Source organism: Theropithecus gelada, chromosome 13 (genome assembly GCF_003255815.1).
Source record: "Theropithecus gelada isolate Dixy chromosome 13, Tgel_1.0, whole genome shotgun sequence".
NCBI classification, from domain to species: domain Eukaryota; kingdom Metazoa; phylum Chordata; class Mammalia; order Primates; family Cercopithecidae; genus Theropithecus; species Theropithecus gelada.
Window position 1 is genome coordinate 87,586,093 of NC_037681.1, and position 13,455 is coordinate 87,599,547.

Below are 13,455 nucleotides of genomic sequence, written 5' to 3' on the forward strand. Positions count from 1 at the left end.
TGTCGGCCGGGCACGGTGGCTCATGCCTGTAATCCCAGCACTTTGGGTGGCCGAGGCGGGCAGATCACGAGGTCAGGAGATCGAGACCATCCTAGCTAACATGGTGAAACCCCATCTCTACTAAAAATACAACAACGAAAAGAAATTAGCTGCGCATGGTGGCAGGTGCCTGTAGTCCCAGCTACTCGGGAGGCTGAGGCAGGAGAATGGCATGAACCCGGGAGGCGGCTGAGCTTGCAGTGAGCGGAGATCAGTCCACTGCACTCCAGCCTGGGCAACAGAGCGAGACTCTGTCTCAAAAAAAAAAAAAAAAAAAAAAAAAAAAAAAAAAAAAAATGGTAAGCAGTTGTCAATAGATTAGATGCTTCTTACAGGCAGAATTTTAAAAAGTTCTCTAAGTGTATAGACTGAAGGCCAAAATCAAGTTGGTTGGAGCTGGAATTAAGATTGAGTGTTATGCAGAGGAAGGCAGCACCACCAGTGATGAATGATCCATACACACACACACACACACGCACACAAAACAAACACAATTTTATTGAATACTTGTCCAGTCTTACTCTATAATTACACATGACAGTTTCCTAAAGAACACCTCTGAGGGTAAGTGAACTGACGGCAGGCTCCTTTACTCCCTAAATTAAAAGGCAAACGTGGATAGACCTAACTTTCTACAAAGTAATTTGATTGACATTCACTACTTCCTCCATAGATGTTATTGACCGCCAACCCAATGAGATTCTTAGTAAATAAACCTTCCAAATACCCTATCTGAGGTTCACCACTGTAAGGACTCTATCCCTGTTGTGGGTCCAATCTAATTGATACCCTCATTAAGTGCTTGTATACATTCCATTTTTTTCTCTGCAGTTTTTCTAGGTGGACAGAGCTCTTTAGTAGGGACTGCAGAAGACACTCTGTAGATGGTCAATGAAGTACTTCAGAAGTGTGCAGTGTTGTGGGGAGAAAGATATGCATACATGAAAGATCTGCATGTAGTCAAGTGATAGACTCAATTGGATGATATTCTGTAGCCAGTTATACCCGCCTGCCTTCCCACACAGAAAAGATCCCATTGAATTCCCATTGTGAAAGAATCACATGGCCTGCTGTGTGGAGAATAGATTATAGAGGGACAACTATAGAACCAAGGAAACTAATTAGGAGGCTTCAAGGAGAAGCCAGGCAAGAGATGATGGTGGCTTGGACTAGAGGATAATGGTAGAGAGTATATGTATTTTGGTGTTGACATTTTTTCCCTCTCTCTCTCTTTTATAAAAAACATTTTAGCATCTTTGAAATTGGAATGAGTCTTGTGATTGATGGCTTCTTACCATCACTGCAGAACAAGAGACATAGAGATGTAGTTGCCACTTTTCTGCACGCACACATAGTTGGTTTGCATTTTTATTCTCACTCAATTGCATCACAGGTTCCTGGAGCTTTGCAGCTTCAGTTCAAAATCTGCAGGAAGCAGAGCACTGCATTGACCACTACTCTTAATGTCACTATGGATGATATTTTGTGGAAAACCATGTACTTGTATGATTCTGAATGGAAAGCAATTAAGAAGTTAGGTTTTGAAATCAATAATCTTTTTGGAAACTTTAACCAACTTATTTCACATACACTTTCCTTATACTGAATAATGATATACGGCAAACTTATGTTTACATAAGTGTAGAGGTCCTCAAATACATATAAAATAAATTTCTAAGCAATAGCACTGGTCATAGATTGCTAGATTTTTTTTCTTTCTTAGGGGTGGATAAGATAATCATGTACCTCACAATTGCTGGTAGCTTAGATTCTATAAATTACTGTATTTTCAGGGTAGATTTAATGAGAAGAATGAGGGAAAAAGAGTCAAGGATGACTCCAAACTGCTTTGTCAGAACAACCAATAACCTGGAGCTCCCAGTCACGTAGAAAGGGATAATAGTCCAGAGAGGAGAGTGGGGCAGGAGCCCTTCTTGGGGCATGTAAGATTTGAGATGCTTCTTAGGCATCTGCATTAGTTTTCTAGGGCTGTTGTGACAAAATACTAAAACTGGGTGGCTTAAAATAACAGACATTTATTGCCTCACAGTTGTGGAAGCTAGAAGTCTGAAATAAAGGTGTCATCGTGTTCTCTCTTGTGACTCTAAGGAGGAACCCTTCCTTGCCTCTTCTAGCTCCTGGTGTTTGCCCACAAGCCTCATTATTCTTTGACTTGTCCATGCATGCCTCCAGGCACATTGCCCTCTTCTCCCTCTGCATCTTCACGTCATCTTCTGTCTGTATGTGTCTGTTTCTGTATCTAAATTTTCCCTTTTATGAGGACACCAGTCATATCAGATCAGGGTCCACCCTAATGACCTCATTTTAACTTGATTACCTCTGCAAAGACTTTATTTGCAAATTAAGTCACATTCTGAGGTACTGACACTTCAGCGTATCTTTCAGGGGCTGGGGGAGACACAATTCGATCCATAACAACACCAAGTAAAGATGTCAAATAGACAGATGTCAACGAGGCCGTCTGAAGTTAGGAGAGAGGTTTGCTCTGGAGACAAAAATGTGGGAGAGTCATCACCATTCTAAATGGTATAAATAAGACTGGGTGAGATCACCAGAAAGTGAGTGTAAACAGAATGAAATCTGAAGTCATTTAGAAGTTGGAAACTGTGGAAGAAGTGTCAGCATGTCGTATTGGGTAGATGTGGTCTAGTGCCTCATGTAGGTGGAACTTATAAACATAATGAGTCTGCCAACCTCAGAAGAGCTTTGAACTAATTTTTTTAAATGCCTATTACTGAAGAGAATAGGGCTGAGTAGGTATTCCTAAGTCAGTTCATCTAAATAAAAACTACTCTCAAAAACACAGTCAGATAACTGGTGTTACATTTCAGTAAAACATCACATTAAAACTCACTAAAGAATAAAAGATAATAGGCATGGATTCTGCAGAGTGCAAAAGAGTATCTAACCTTAAGTGGGCAGGCTTTCAGTTACAATTTATGAAAATTTTTTGGATTGTATAGTCACACAAGTAAGTTTTCCAAAAGTAAAATTTTCTAGTTGTGACGGAATTTAGAGTTGAGTGTCGTTTTCTAACTTCCTGCTGACAGACGAGGAAAGAGGTCTGGAGCTACCCAGGGACTAACCCAGCTAAGACGGCATACCAAAAAGGACATGACCCAAGGCCAACAGAGTCCCTTTGCTTCCAGTTCAATGTGCTTTCTAGCACACTGCATCATTACACAATTGAAAGAAAAAACACCAGAGAAGTTATGAGAAGAGTCATAACTTTAAACACAAAGCCTTATTCCAGTAACAACAAGGTAAAAATGTATAAAGATCACAGTTGCATATCAGATTGCCATGGATATTTTGTCACCATTTCATGGATCTTTAGAGTTTCACTGGACAGTAACCTAGCTTGAGCAATTCAGTTTAAATGTTGTTAGAAACAAAAATAAAGTAAAGCTGTGTCCTCCACTTAGGGCAGTTTAGTGTGAAGGCAAAGAGGACACTGAAGAGACTTCCATGAGGTGAATGCTTACGTCTTGTTCAGTTACTCTCAATAATTAATAAACTAAACATTAAGATTATTTGAGTATCAAAATATGACCATTCTCTCCAAATAATATGATCACCCCTCCTTGTGAATAACCTTTAGACTTTATCAGTATCTTTCACTTTCAATTTGGTATAGGCTCAAACTTACAGCACTTCCATAATAAAGGTTAATCTCTCTCTCTCTTTCTCTTTGTGTGTATGTGTGTCTGAGAAAGAAAGTTCCTCAGTAAAACGTTACTCACTAAGTAGTAAAAAAAAAAGTTGAAGCTTTGCAGTTAGACCTGAATTCATACTTTAGTCTATTACTGATCAGCTATGTGACATTTCCACGTTTCTTGATTTCTCTGGGGCTCAGACATCCCTAATTTGAGAATTGGGATGATATTACTCACTTGTAAAGATGGCTGTGCAATATAAATGACTTAGTTAAGATATATGAAATCTTAACACGGCACTTGGTACTTACTAAATATCCATAAATGGCTTCACAGTAAATGTTTGTTTTAGCCATTTTTCTTCCTGTGGACAACATCTCTGCCATTGTTTATTTCCTAGTCTATCCAGATCAGATTGTTTTATTCACCTTATTGTCATAGGTAGTAAAAACCAATGCAAATACATTTTATAAGGTTGTGTTTCTTTTTATTCAAGAATAATAAACATTTATAATCCTTCAGACACCTTTTTAGTTGATCTCTTTTTGTATTTCTTGATTCCATTCAAGTTACAGAATAAGTAGCTCTTGTTTATGTATCAGCATATATCTGTTTACTACTTAAGACAAATTCTGTTTTCCTTCTATTGAGTAAAAGAAAGAGTTGCTTTTATAGAGTATAAATCTGAATTCATTTCATACCTTTACTTCACCCTAACTGCACAGACACCACCTTCAGGGTATATAGTACATAATCAACTTAGGAAAAAATAATTTTGAAGAAAATCCCATTTCATTGTGGTTTCTCACATATTTTTAAATGACTGAAGCTATTTTTCAAAAAGCTACTTAAAAGCTTTCTAACAAAAATTTAGATCTTTTCTCTATACAATCACTACCCTGCCTATGACTAACTGATCTTTGAGGTTTAGACAGTAGCTTTGCTTAAGAAATATCATCTAAATTTTGTCAGAAACATAAATAAAGTGAAATAAAATGCCCCTTTGACTTGAGGCAGTTTTGTAAAAAAGCAAAGAGGAAATGAAAATGGTTTCCAAAAATGTATGCTTTTGCTGCATGCTCAAACCTGAGTCCTTTTTGCCTAGTGTTCATTTTAAAAAGAGCCAGTTAGACTAAGGCGGGCAGATCATTTGAGGTCAGGAGTTCAAGACCAGCCTGGCCAACATGGTGAAACCCTGTCTCTACTAAAATTACAGAAATTAGCCAGGTATGGTGGCAGGTGCCTGTAATCCCAGCTACTAGGGAGGCTGAGGCAGGAGAATCGCTTGAACCCGGGAGGCAGAGGTTACAGTGAGCCGAGGTTGTGCCACTGCACTCCAGCCTGGGTGACAGAGCAAGACTCTGTTTCAAATAAATAAATTAATTAAAATGAAAAAATAAAAAGAACCAGTTGTGGATGATTGGGTGCCAGAAGTTCAGCACCTTTATCTTGAGGACTTGAGGACTGTAATGAGAGGGGGACTAGCTGTTGTCCGTATATCTGATGGTTCCGGGAACTTGCCTAGGGAATGCTTCATCACCAAAGAAACACTTCCCTCACATCAAGTCTAGCGCCTTCGCATGTACAACTCATTTGACAAGCACCAGCTGTAAATAAGTCTGCACTCAGGAGCAGGAATATGTAGAGTCCTAGCACCTTCCGTAAGAATTATAAATTGCCCTATTTCAGGATGGAGTGAGATGCTTTAACAAAAGTTCAGAACAGCGGCAGATCTGGTACCAAATCTATTGCACACTAATTGTTTCAATGAGATAATTTTGAGGTAATTACACCTCACCAACCCACAAGTAACCCCGCTCAAGCTGTACTTAATCCAGTGTAGCTTGCTATTTTCAAAAGGTCAGGAAATCTCTTTCCTCACCTCTAACTGCTCACCTTTCTTGGGTGCACTATGGGGATGCATAATTCCAACGGAGTGGAAATTCAGTCGGTAAATGAACCCTAGACATAAATATTCATGGCAAAAACTTTTGGAAAAAAGTCAAGAAATGAGGCTAAGTAAATCACACCCCACCTCTAGAGGTGACTAAGATATGCTCTGACAATTTGCATGGATTTGCTTAAAATCTTTGCTTTGTTATTTAAGAACTATTTTCATGGCAACTAACACATCCCCTGGGCCAGTATTTGGGCACCACCTTCATGCTTTGGCTTATTGAAGAAGAAAGCAAGTGCATTTGGAGCCTCTCAAATTCTTCTTATTCCTGTGACACTTTATTCCTTCTCTACGGTTCTGGTCCTTAAAAAAATAATTCAAAGATTTAAACATTTTATAACGCAGACAAATATGTCTCAACTAACATAAAATTACTTGGAAGCTTGGAATTTTTTGTACACTGGGAAGCGTGCTGTTGAATTCATTCATTGCCAAAGTTGGCTAAACAACACCCAAACATTGATTCTAATGTATTTTATAAATTATAAATTCTACTAAGTCAATAACCCTGCTCCCCTTTCCCATTCAAAATATGTATGTAGGTGTGAGATGTGTTTTATTATAAAAACAGCCATCCTTTAGTAATAACAATGACTTTTCTCTTTATTACTTATATGGTTTGGCTCTGTGTCCCCACCAAATCTCATGTCAACTTGTGGTCCCATGTGTGGAGGGAAGAACCTAGTAGAAGGTGATTGGATCATAAAGGTGGATTTTCCCCTTGCTGTTCCCATGATAGTGAGTGAGCTTTTCCAAGATTTGGTTGTTTAAAAGTGTGTAGCACTTCCCCCTTTGCTCTCTCTCTCCTGCTCTGCCATTGTAAGACATGCTTGCCTCCCCTTCACCTTCTTCCATGATTGTAAGTCTCCTGAGGCCTCCCCAGTCATACTTCCTGTACAGCCTGCAGAACTGTGAGTCACTTAAACCTCTTTCCTTCATAAATTACCCAGTCTCAGGTAGTTCTTTGTAGCAGTGTGAGAATGGACTGATACAATCACAAACACCAGACTTAACTCAAAGATGCTTTCAAAAAGTTACCTTTCATTCAAGATTCAACACACAGAAACCTCCTGGTGTGACTACAGTTGCAGAAGCAATACGTAAGGGGAAGACCTTTTATGACGCTTTACTTTGTACTTGATCTTCTTATACCTTGGGAAAATTAGTAACAATTTCCCTTGTCAGGATGAGCCATGCACTAAGAACCATCCTGGGAGGAACCAGAAATTTTGGTTCTTTTTAGCATTTGATAATCAAACAGTGCAAGTAGCTATGCCTTGTGGTCTTGTGTTGTTGGACTTTGCCCAGTGGCAGTCAGTGTAAACTTGCCTGTTATAATTAACCAAATTCAGGATAAAGCAGAATTTCTTAATTCTATGCTATTAAAGTTGTTAAAATATTGATATACAAGTAATTGTTTTGTCTTATTTTTGTTCTCTTGTTTCTTTGTTGTACCATTGACTAGTGTGGGAAACCCCCTTAATCCAATGAATTTGAAGATTGGATTTAAAAAATCACAACTACCGGATAAAACTGTGAGAGTTCTGCTATGATCCCCCCGGTGGCACTCTTTTTTGGCGACACTTTCTTTTTAACTATAGATTAGCTTAGAAGGAGGTATGTGGCTCTAGTATGCTCCAAACATGTCTACCTTGTTCTTTATAGTTTTCTCAATTCTGCTACATGATATAAAAAGAAAAATAATATCTTTTTACAAATTCTTGTGGTAATCCTATATGTAATTATATAAATAGCTTTGAAGAAGTCTACTTGATTACCTTCTTGAAAATTGTGGATTAACACACTAAAAGGTCACCTTATCCTTCCACTACCAAATTGTAAAAGAAAGAGGAAGACAGCATGTATGTGTTTAGTGGCTCTTGTAAATGTGATGCCATATCTTGTATTTTTCATCCTTGATTGTGGCAAGACCACAGGGCTGTAGAGCAGGACTATGTCGTCTTATGCTTGCTTTATGTGTGACCTTAGGCAAGTTGCTTCCCCTCTTCTTGGACTCAGTTTCCTTACTCTTACAGCTGCTGGTCCAGCAGGTGTTCAGGAAATGGTTTGGAAAATGACTCCTTTCTGCCTTAAAATATAATGTTTTAGGTGGACAAAAATGAATGTTCCTTCTTTGGGATCTGGGCCTTCCATCTTAAAAGATCTATTTCCCGTCACATTTTCTATAGTATGTGCTTATGAGCCTCAGGTGGAAAACAAGCAGTTAGCCTTTGGAAGAGCTACAGGTACATGCAACCTTCCTGACATATAAATTGTTTTAAAATGGGTTTGGTGAGACATGAATATACCATTCCAAATTCAAACCCAAACTCAAAATTTTTCTTTTCTATTTCTTATTTTCCAGGGATTTCCAAGAATAGTCATTTCATAGTTTAGTTGTGAAATAAAATCCTCATATCACTATCCAGGGATGTTGAACCATAACTAAGGGGAACTAGAAAATGTACCATTTGCTCTCTTATGGCTTTCACTATGATCTTGTGAGGTTTTTATTATTACTATTTTTAGTAATCATCTCAGCAATATAATCAGAGCAAAAAAAGATTCTAAAGGCACAAATCAAAAAGGAATCTTAGTTTTCAGTAGGAATATCCTCTCAGTCCCCTTTCTTCAATCTTCTGGTTTCATAAAAGAGGTGATGTCATAATTTATGATGTTAAGCTGACTAGTGAAATGTCATTGTAGAAGTGATGTTTTAATTGATGATGTTAGGCTGGTTAGCAAGAAAGTGTCAAATGTCACTTTTCTGACATAAACTGGCAGTTACGATTATATAATATCAATTATTCTTTGGAAAACTGCATTAGATCAGTTAGAGCTGAACCAATTTAGTTTAAGCAGGTTCATATTATTTTTTCCTAGCCGCTCATCCATTTCTAATTATTAGGAGTAAGATACACTTTGGATGTAGTTTAGACTTTGATAATGTCCTCTTTGGAAAGGTAATGGGTGTCTTACATGGCCTTTGTGTTGCAAAAAGAGGTACAAGCAAAGTCTGTAATGACCTTCCTGAAAGGAGGCTGCACCTTGAATTGCTTTAGCAAATCATCCTCCTCCCAAATTAAAACTCTTGGAATTATTTTAATTGTCAATTGCAATTTAAGTGAAATATGACATTGTGAAGGAATAGTTTTTAAAAAGTCTTAGCTTATTTTGGTTTTCTATGCATGCCAGCTGCTAAGTTAATTTAAATTTAACCACAAAATACTAAGCACACTTGCCTCTGCCCTTTCCTTTGCTTTCCAAGTAAAAAGAAAAAAGGGAAGTGAAGAAATGTTTTCTCAGATTCTTTCTCCTTTACTAGGATATCATTTTGAAAATGTGATGAGTTAATTAGAAGGATATAGGAACTCACAACTCAAAAACTGAATGATTAGATTAATAGTAATAACAAATACCATGATATCAATAGCTACTATTTGTTGCAATTACTATATCCAGGCACTGTGCTAATCCTGTAGATGTAGTCCCTTATTTATTCCTCACAACAAATCTGTGAACTACATATGATTGGTATCATTTTGCATATGAGAAAAAAGGAGGCTTACAAGTACTTTGGCATGAATCAGAAAATAAACATTTTGTAAATGTTAAGTATTTTCGGGAGTATTAGTATCGTTTGGTGGAAGACAATCATGGGGAAATACATCAACAGAGGGAGTCACCTTTCTCAGCCTCTATCATGATCATACCCAAGGTGAAGCATGGCAGCTGAATCCCAGTGTGAAGGTTCAGTGCTAGCATAAAGAAGAGCAAAGAGAAGTTGGTGAAGCTGGGGCAAAGTGAGGATATGTGTGTGTGCAGGTGTGTATGTTTGTGCATAAATTTGCATGTGCATGTTTGTGTGCATGTATGTATGCACAGGTGTGTGCAAATGTAGACTTGTGTGTACACGTTTGTGCACATGTACATACACATATGTGCACCTATGTTTGGGGGGTAGGAACCAGGATGGGGAGGAAGTATAGAGTAGTGCCAAGACAGCAGTGATATCAGCCTCCTTTAACATGTCTAGTACAACCTGACCATCGGGTACAGATTTAAGAACAGACCATCCTTCTAGAGTAGGGTCCAGGAGGTTTCATGTTGAGCTTGGCATTGACTATCCAATGTCTGGATTTTGGGCTGGTCCAGTGGGGTAGACTTATGGGGGAGGGGTTAGAGGGACTAAGGCAGCAGGTAGGCTCTGAGGTGGTGGTGTGTATTTACCACGTGGCACAGCTGTATTTCAAAAAATGAAGAGCAGATACAGTCCTACCATTCAAAGCTGAGGACATGAACTCATAGATTATTGGCCTTCTCTTGTTCCTGCCATATCTCCTATTTCCAGTTCTACCCACACTTACTCAAAAATGAGCTGCCTTCTTTCCACTGCTATAGAAGGGATTTCCTCCAAAACATTAAGCTCATAGATTTTTTTCAAACACTTTAGTTCTACAGGACTGCTTTCCTTCTTACAGGTATTATGACTCTGTGTGTGTGTGTGTGTGTGTGTGTGTGTGTGTGTGAAAACTAGAAAAATTTCAAACCTGGGGCTGAATCAGTCCATTGGAATCACAAAGGAATGTGAAGTTGTAAGACAATATCAGACATTCTAGAACTTGGGTGAAAGGTTTTCACATTCCCTCTCGGGTTCTGTCAAACCACATCACAAAAAGAAATTAATCAATAAACATATCAAATGAGAAAACATCACATTTTTGTCCTTGGCAGCATTGTATGGCTTCATGATGCTTCCTCATGGCAGGTTATTGTATGTGCCTCGGTCCAAGTCTCTTCCCTTTGTTCTCTTCTCCTTCTCTACCTTGGTTTCACCTTGGTTTAGGAGCAAAGCCAAAGTATTTCATTTGGAATCTGAGGAAAAGACAGAAATGATTCCTGGGATTTTGAACTTTCCTCTCTTGCTCCAACCTACAAGAGAGCCAACTCCGGAGAAGGTGGGACAAATAACAACTAACACTTGTCTAGTACTTTGTGATTTTGCAAAGTGCTTTTATAGATAAACTCACTGTTTCTTACAACAGCTTTGTGACATCATGATTATTGTTTCCCCTGGCAGAAAACAAAATGTCTCAAATAAGTTAAGCAAACAGCTAATAGGTTTTCTGAGATACCATGATGTCTCCAATGTAATGTGGGATTTTTTAACCTATCCTCACTCTGGTTATTAGGGGAAATCCTCAGCACCCATGCCAGTACTCTAAAATCATGTAGGCTTGAACTTTCCTTGATTTAAATAATGACCATGACTCGCTTGCTTGCTCAATCACTCACTCCAGTTCCAATGGAGACTTGAAGTCAGTGGGTTAATGCTTTTTCCTTTTTCCCTTTTTCTATTCCAGGAAATAAATACCTTTTTGAGATACGTTTTATTGAGCAAATGCTGATTGACCTTCTATTATGTGTCAAATGCTGTCCTATGGCTTGGAATATGATTGTTAGCCAAATCATGCCTTTCTACAGTTTGCATTCTCATGGAGTGGGGCCTAAAAAAATTTTGATAATGAATGTGGCACTAGGTATTCTATGACAGTTCTTTGCATTAGAAACAAGTCACTAGGTTTAGCTCACAAACAAGGAGAGAGGATTGCACTGGGCATGTGTACCAGTAGTTGGTGGTCTTTGGAAGCCATTTTAAAGAAATTTCTATCAAAGGATCTGAGAATGTCTCTCAGAGGCCCAAAATATCCCTCCCCAACAATGACATGCTTAATAAGTAAAATCTATAAGCCAGCTTCTCCCTTCATATGATGATTTTCTGTGTCTCATAGCTTCAATGTCTATCTCTTAATTTCCACTAAGAAACAAGCAACTAAAGACTTGAGGTGTTACCCTTTTGAGGGTTAATTCGCTCTCCACAAGGGTTTTCCACAGCTGAAAATCTTTTTATTAGGTTAACTCTTAAGCATCATATCTGATCTTCTAAGCCACACCTATATCCTGTGGCAGCCGCTGTTGAAACTAACAGTTCTGTGTAGGCTCCAGTCAGTTTCCAGTAGGTACGGCTTTGCTTCAGGCCCGAAATGCACACCTCTTGCCTCCCGCAGGTGTGGACTTTCTTTACCGATGTCACTGCATTGAGAACTGTAGAAACTTAGTGTCCAAGAACATGTATCCTGAAAGTGGGAGTGCTTAATACCAGGTTAGAAGAAATGTTCACCAATGGGGACTGGAAGTCAGTGGGTAAATGCTTCTTCATTTGACTTTTCCTGCCTCAGGAACATTTTGTAAAGCATTTCATTCTGCTTCTCAGATGAGCTCACAAGACTGAACAACTGGTCACCCGTGGTGATATACTTGCATGGACTCTCTCTCCTCCCTTGTTTTATTCTGGTTCCCTGGAACTACATTTCCAAATAAATTACTCACACATGGCCTTTTTCTTACACTTTGCTTCTTATGGAATCTAGGTGAAAACAGTCTTTAGGCTTTAATGGCTCAAAAAAGAGTAGAATCAATACATTACTGATGATGAGATTCTGTGCTACATACAATACACCTAAGCTTCAGTAGTTACAATGGCATTTTATGAGGTATGTGACTTACAAGGCGTTGCCCATGCTGGGCACTGGAATATTCATTCTCATAGTCACTTACCACACTGGGCTCATACATTTCTATTGTGATAGTTAGAGGGTTTTAAAAATTTGAGCCATATAAAATGAAGATGATGACAACAACAAAAACAATGAGTAAGACTCACTCTATAATGAGAATCATATGATATTTTGTAAGTGTTTATGCACATGCACTTATTCTGGGCAAAGTTATCAGGATGAACACCAGCAATGACATTTGGTGCAGGCTGAAACTCAGGGGCAGAAGGGTCAGCAGGCCCTGAGTTCTCTGCTCACCCTGCAGGGCTGTGCTTGACCAGGGAAGCTACTAGATATACCATGAAGCTATTACTCCCTTGAAGGAACCTCAGTCTCTACTGCTATCCCTTTTTATAATGCTTTTGTGTAAGAATACTTAGTTTAGGACCAATGTTTTTAAGGATGTTCTGAAAAAAATATAGATGACCAGCATCTGGAAATCTTAGGGTTTCTGGTTACTTAGGAAGTGATTTGAGTGCAGTCTCTCATGCAGTCTCACACCCCATTACCAAAGAAGGAGGCCATTAGTCCCAGATAGGTCATTTTAAGGGAAGCCAAGGTCATTGTCAGAGAGCTCCAAGGTCATTTATCAGAAAATCTTACCCACCTCTTTACAAAATATAACAGATACACAGTGGGCTTGGGTGATGATTTTCCACTTCCTCACAATTTAGGATTTAGTGATAACCTTTAGCCAGTGTGTCCAAGAGAATATTCTTGAATGGCTCCTCATTCTTTATTTGCCAAATTTGGCTCCTATCCCACATCATTTATACCTCTTGGTTGGGCAAGGTATGCTTCTGCTTTCAAAGGTTTTATTATTGAGTGTTATTCTTCCTTAGGCCCTTCACAAGAGCAGAGTCATCAAGTTGAGTCCTCATCAAGTGATTTTCATGAAAAGTTGCCTGCATCCATCATCCTCTGTGGAGTGCTAGCTGTGGCTGGCTCTAGGAGGTTGCTGTACCTCTCTAGCTCTTAAAGCCATCCTGCAATGTCTGCCTTCTCTGTTGCTGGATTAATAGGTTCTCCTATGGACTTTGAAATTGGCTTGGTGGATATTGGAGCCATGCAGGAAAAAAAAAGACATTAAAACATTTCTTTTCCAAAAAATTTTTTTTTTTGCTTGCAATTGCAATGGAAAAGAAGTCCCATTTTTGTAATATGA

The 13,455-nt window shown here is 38.7% G+C and overlaps 1 long non-coding RNA gene across 1 annotated transcript; it reads right to left on the reverse strand.

The window, feature by feature from the left end:
* Positions 1 to 9,248: 9,248 nt before the first annotated feature.
* On the reverse strand, positions 9,249 to 10,243 carry LOC112605410. The gene is made up of 3 exons (XR_003115411.1): positions 10,041 to 10,243; positions 9,904 to 9,961; positions 9,249 to 9,431 (listed from the first exon to the last, which is right to left on the reverse strand). It is a non-coding gene; the product is annotated as an uncharacterized LOC112605410 (long non-coding RNA).
* Between the last annotated feature and the right edge of the window lie 3,212 nt (positions 10,244 to 13,455).